At 55.5% G+C, this 6,437-nt stretch overlaps 1 protein-coding gene across 1 annotated transcript in view; it reads left to right on the forward strand.

Moving 5' to 3' along the window:
- Positions 1–3,527: 3,527 nt before the first annotated feature.
- Positions 3,528–6,437, forward strand: part of Osr1 (odd-skipped related transciption factor 1) — a 6,787-nt gene continuing 3,877 nt past the window's right edge. Inside the window, exon 1 of the mRNA XM_004627477.2 lies at positions 3,528–3,793. The gene's annotated coding sequence lies outside the window, so the exon portion shown is untranslated. The remainder of the gene's footprint in view (positions 3,794–6,437) is intronic.

Here is a 6,437-nt window from a genome sequence, read left to right on the forward strand (position 1 = left end):
TGGTGCTCAATCCGCCCCTCAAGATGGATTTTGACCCGATTGACAGTAATGGGTCCAGAGAATTACTCCATTACAATCCATCATCCCCGTGAATACAGAGGGACACCTGCATTTTCCGGTTACCTGCAAGCTATGTCAGCTCATAATGGGGGGTAATGAGTAGACCCCCAAATGTCCATCTGCAAAGGGACTACAGAAAAGCTTGCTTTGGAAGCAAAAATCTCATAAATGTTAAGTAAATAAGCTGGTTAGAAGAATGAAGTCACTTTCTTGCATCTGGAGAATACAGAGAGGTGGGATTCAATTAGTTTCAATCCAGAGTAACTCAAATCAACATAGGCTACCTCCCAGTTAATTTTCTGGAAGCTGCTGGGTTTGCACTGGGAAGGCAGGTTGAGGTCCTCCTTTCTCTGTGAGTAAGAGTTGAGTGGAAGGCAAGCAGAGATCGTCACAGCTCCCAGCTTACCCACTTTCCAGGTCTTTCTTTGGTCCCCTGCCAGGAGGCTGGAGCCAACTTGAGCACCTCTCCCCTCAGGGACCCCAGGGAGCCTGGTGGGGCTGGGACACACTAGGAGCTCATCTGGAGCCCTGATGCTTCGCTGTGCAGCTCCTTCCTGAGGATGTCCCTCCCAGCCAAGTCTGGGATTCATGCGGCAGGCAGACTGTGGGTGAGGGAGCCAGTAGGAGCCGTGTTTGCATGCCTGTCCCAGGGATGCAGCCTGCAGGTTCTAAATGAACCAAGGCTGCAGCTGTGGCATGTGTCCCAGGGATAAGATAGTGGTGGATAGGAGTTTTGCTGCCTTTGCTGTGCTCATCCAGGCCACCTTCACCCTTTTTTTTTTTTTTTTCTTTTTCAGTACTGGGTACCCGACTTCAGATTTTGCACTTGCCAGCCAGGTGCTTATACCGCTGAGCTATGTCCGCAGTCCAGCTTTTACCACACTTAACATGCAATATCTTCCAGAGTTTTAAAGGAATTTGACTTTGCTCACAAGTATCCTCCTTGGCTTCAGATATTCTCAGTCTTTTGCTCAGCTATCTTTCCAAGTCACAGTGGTGAAGTCAGAGTGAGGCTGTCTCTGAAGTAGAGGGAGAAATTGCAGTGAGTGGTAGCCATTTCCTCAGCTTCATAGGCTTCTTCCTGCCTGTCTGACCCCAAGGGAAACAAGCCTGGGTTTGGCCTTTAGTAGAGATGGAGGCCAAAATTTGGAGACCACTTACTCAGGGACTGAGAGTGGCATGGGGACTTTTTAGCTCCTAGCATATCCTGGAGTTTGTTTTTCTGACATTTTGGGGTAGTCCATTGTAGCTCCTTTGGGCTACACAGGAGGCAACATCTTGAAGCAAAGGGGTGGGGTGGGGGTGGTACACAGAGTCCCAGTGACATCTGTCAGCACCCAGCCACTCTGCACAGCACTGTCTCACTTTTTAGGCCATCCAGGCAGAAGTAGCTGGGACTTTGCTGAGAGGCAGTCTGTGGTCTTGGATCCCCTACCATGCCAATACAGCTTTCCCACCTTGCCCTGTTTCATATCTGCTGCGTTCTAGGGTTAGCCCAGACATGCTTTGCTGCCAAGCTGGCAAAGCAATGTTTTATGGCCCTGTTATTGATTTTCTTCTCTCAGGAACATGGACATTCTCAACCAAGACTTCTTCATGAACCCTACTTGGAGATTTTTGGAAGTCCTGAGGTGCATTTACCAAAACCCCCATTTTGGGAGAGAAAAGCAAGAGGAAAGATGGAGGAAACACAATGGGGCTGCAAGGAACTCAGCGGAGAAGACCCCTTCACCACCTGTTCAGCCTCATCCCAACTGTCCCAAGAGCGGGGAGGTCCTACTGTGTTTCTCTTTTCTGGGAAAGTTTCACAATTGGTATGGAGGTTCCCCTAGTGCAGGTTACTCAGGAAGTGTGAGGATAAAACACATTAAGTCCCTCACTCAAGGTGGAGTTAAGGAGATCCAGGAATACCCCAGCTGGCCTTTCTTTTCCTTGCTATTAAAGCTTGTTGTTCCACGAACAGCCTCCTGGCAGGAATTATCTCAGGCTCTTTCTGTCCCATGGGGCTTCCCCTGGCCAGGGTGTTAGGGACACTGGCTGAAGCTTAGGTTTCAGAGGCTCTTAGCTCCTGCGGCTCTTACTCCTGCACCAACCTGTGGGAGGAGAAGGAGCACAACCTCTTGGGCAAACATTGCATCTCCTCTTCCTCCAAGTAAAAGCCATCAGGAGCTGGAGGCCAGGTTCTGTTGTAAAGTGTAAGGGATGTAAGCCACTTCTCTTCCAGGTATGCCCTTTGGGGAGGAAGAATTCCAGAATGTCTTCCTAGTTAGGGGATCAAACTCTCTGCTCACCTCAAAAAAAAAAAAAAAAAAAAAAAAAATCAGATTGGCTTTGTAAGCACAAGCTGGAGAAGGAATGCTCCTTCCCAGAGCCACAGTGCCTGTGTGACAGAGACCCATGGAGTCCAGGGGCTGGGGAAAAGGCAAGGAATGTGGGGTGTGAACCTGGAAACTGGCACCTCCTGTGTGGCACCTAGTGTGGTGCTCCAGGAAAAGTCTGGGGGGTGGGTGGAGCTAGGGTGAGCTGGAGGTCAGCTGGCGGAAGGTGGTGAGCACTGGTAGTCCCCATAGATCTAGGCAGAGGGACAGCTTTTCCTAGGCCAGAGCCAGACTTGGGGAGTCCAAACTGTACCTGAGCCAGCTGCCCGACTTCGAGGCCCTGGAACTGACAATCTCCTTTCCTTTGGTGCCTGTGGTACCCTCCAAAGTCCCACCTTGTATTAAGTAAAAGTAACAGTGTGATTACAGAGTGCGCTTGTGCTTTGGGGTCAGATCCCAAAGTTCTGGGTCCCAGGAAACTAACCTTCTTTACCAGCTCTACCTCTGGTCTTGCTACTGATCTCCGCCGGGTCGGGGCGAGCCCCAGGCACGCTGATGTCGGGGCTGCTTCAGGGGCGACCCGGCCCTCCCGCACCGGGAGCTACCCCTGTTGCCTGCTGGTTCTGGTTCTCCCCGGGCACGCCAGGGACTGCTGCACACCCCGGGACCACCGCCTGCGGAAGGTACTGAGAGTACTTGGAGGACGGATGGCTCGGCTAGGCTTCGAAGTGCTCGGGAGCCCGAGCGACAGTTCCGGGATCGCGGTGCCCAGAGCCGCTCTCTGACCTCCGCCACCTCCCTGGCGTAGGCTGAGTCTTAGGAGCGCAAGAACAGGAGCCCGAGCAAGGAGTCTCATCTGCTGGGAGCCGATTCCTCCAGCGTACCATGGGTGTTCCTGTGGGCTCCAAACGCAGAGAGGGTCGTGGGGAACCGGAGAGGAGGGGACCAGGTCGGAGAAGGCCGGGGCCAAGGGAGTGCAGCTGCCAAAGTCTGCTGCCCCGGTCAGCAAAACTTTGTCTTTCAGTGCGCAGGCGCGGCAGGGTTGGGGGCAGGGGAGGGAGGGGAAGAATCCGGGAGCCTGGGGCGGCGGAGGGAGGAGGGAGGGTGTGCGATTAAAATAAGTAGGCGGCTCGGTGCGAAGGGATGAGTGAGACGCAGCTTGGCCTCTCCTTAGCGCGTTCTCCACTGCTGTGGTACAGACGGCGAGGAGCGGGAGCTGGGCTCTCCGTCCCGGGCAGGCGGGACACGGGCGATCCTCGCGCCCGACGCTCAGCTTCCCTGTGGCCAGTAGAGCCGGTACCGATCCGGATCCGGAGCACCGGGGGTGCCTGCGGGTTTCAGCGCCGCGGGCTCCTCGGGTCCTGGGCCTCGAGCGGAGGACACCGTGAGTCCCTGAGCCGCCACTGCGGAAGGAGGTAAACGCAGCCCGGGGCTCCCGGACTCAGCCTGGGCGCCGCAGGCGGGACTCCGGGGGTCCCAGTCCCAGCTCTGTTCGCGCACTTCGGCGGGTGCTCTGCTTTACCAGCGAAGGCTGCGGGACGGGGAGGAAGCGAGGGTGCTGCATCCCAGGGTGGCTGGGCGGTGGCCTGGGACTTCTCAAGCAGTTTCTGGGCCCCTGACTTCGGCGGGTGAGGGCGGCCTCGGGGGCCGCTGCTTCCAGCCCCTCCGAGTCCTGCAGGAGAAGTGTGCAGAGACCTCGGAAGTTAGAGTAGCCTGATTTCTCTATAAGAAACCTGAGCAACTTCACCAGGCACAAACTTTGCAAGGCGCGCGCCTAACTCGCGCTTTAGATGTGAAAGCGGGGCGAGGAGTGCGCGGCGGGGTGCGACGGCGCTCCTGGCCCGGGACAGGTGCAGGTCCGGCTGCCCGCGCTGCAGTGCGCGCTGTCTGTTGGCAACTTTGGCTCAGGTAGGGTCAGCTGCAGACTCGGGAGCTCAGGCCGCGTTTTACACGCCTGCCTTGCACATGGACTCTTACATTCTCATAGAATGATTGCCTTATGTTCAAGGCTGAGTTCAATTGTTGATTGTCCAGGTGAGGTACAGGGAAGCACGCAGGGCGCAAGCCGTACTCCAAATCCCAGACCCTCAAGCGCAGAGGCGGTACGCGCAATGGAGCAGCCAGTGCCTTTGGGTTGGGGATGGGAAGAAAGAATTCTTTTGCTCCCTGACCGTCCCATAATAGCCTTCAGAAAGAAAGGTGGAAGCCTGGGATTAAAAAGGAGAGGCTGCCCGCTGAGCTAATTTCTCCCTTGAAACGTCTCTGATAAGAGTGGAAACTCACGTGCTGTCCTTTTTCAACAGCTCCAGTAGTAGCGGGTGGGCTCCTGGAATGAAAACTAGCTGGGAGAGTTTCTTTGTTGCAGTAATTGTGTACATTTCACCCGGCGAAGAGCTGCGCCTTGGTTTTCAGAAACAGTACCTGGAGCAAGGCTAGGCTCTCTGTTTTACAGCTTCCCAGGGAGGACAGAGGCTGGTGCCGGACAGGGAGCGACCGTTGGGTAGCTGGTTCATCCCGGGCTTCTGAAGTTATTGAGGTTCCGTTAAGAGTGGGGGCTGGTCTGCTGATCACGGAGGACACAGCAGGATAGTCCTGTCGCTAATGGGTCCTTCGCTCTTCGTTGGGAGGACGCAATAAAAGCACTGGGTGCGGGTCAGTCCTTTCGGAGAGGGTGCGCACGCCTGTCAGTCACCGCTCGTGTAGGGGAATTCGATGTCAAGGTGATTATTTCGGTCGCCTGGGCTCCGACAGGCGCAAGCTGTGGAGTTCGTTCAGTCCTCATTAATGAAAGCAGTTAACTCACTCACGCTCAATTAGCCCCGAATAAACTACTTTAATAGACTCTGCACACTTCATTAATGCCCAGCATAGGGCTAGCGGCAGACCCGGGATTGGCGCTCCGCCGCGCTGGGTCCCGGGCTCCGCGGCGCGATTGGCGTTCCCCGCGCGCAGTCGGGGCCTGGCTCTCAGTTCCCGAGGCGGAGGCCGGGCTGCTGCGGAATAGGTGGCTGGCGTGGCAGAGGCGACCATGGAAGGCTTTCACACTGGGCTATCCGGTCGGAGGAAAAGAGCCGGGTCGAAGACTCATTTTCTCTGGCCGGCGAAAGAAATGAGAGACTGTGTCTCTCTTAGCTGACCGCCTGAAACCGGATCGTGCATTCTGCCCATTCGCGGTGCTAGTGTAAAGAGCCACGTTTCCAACGAATTTCGTCCACCACAAAGTCTTTGGCGGAAACCCGGAGAGCCCTGGCCTCAGAATACTGTGAAAGAAAATAAGAAACTGGCTGAGCCGCACAGGAAAATAAATGGAGTGTTGGGGGAAGTAAGATCGGGCAGATAGCCCGGAAAGGTTGCTCCCAGGTGCCCTGAGAGTTGGCCCATCTCGCTCTCAGCCCCCCTACGGAGTCTAGGGTCTCTGAGGTCTTTCTGCCTGCTTGAGGGGAGGCCAAGGCAGGCCAGGCGAGGTTGGTGGGTTCTCCTCCTCGAGCTCGGAGCAAGCTTGGGACCCGCCTGCAGCCGAGTCCTGCCTCCAAGGCTGCTCCATGGTCTCGCTTAGGCCTAGCCGCTAGCGTAGCAAGAGGCGTCCACGGTTGCCCAGCGGCCCAGGAGCCAGAGAACAGGATCTGACTTCCATAACCTGGAGAAGAGAAGGGATAGTGGATCAAAAGCGCTCAGCTTGCTAAATCTGGTCAGACCTCTGAAGCTGACAGTCTTCTACACCTACTCCGCAACCCAAAGGGACTTCCTCTCTGGTTCATTTTATACTTTGTTTCTCCCTTGTCCCAGATCTCTGGTGTTCTCTTGGTTTGTCCCTTGGAGCACTGCAGAAGACTGGCACCTAGGCTCTGTCATAAGGTGCTGGCTCTCAATGCAGAAGTTGACTGCAAAGATCTGTGCTTCCCCTGCCCCGGGGCTGAACAGTGTCAGTGGTCCCAGCATTTCCATCTGCTGAGTGACAACCTGTGCAGGTTCATCTCTTCCTGCTCTGGAGTTTTACACTCCCACCCAGCAATGCCTCTTTCCTTAGATCCCAACCTCACAAGCCACACCCTCTGCCAG

This window comes from Octodon degus, unplaced genomic scaffold, assembly GCF_000260255.1.
Source record: "Octodon degus isolate 3935 unplaced genomic scaffold, OctDeg1.0 scaffold00019, whole genome shotgun sequence".
NCBI lineage: Eukaryota > Metazoa > Chordata > Mammalia > Rodentia > Octodontidae > Octodon > Octodon degus.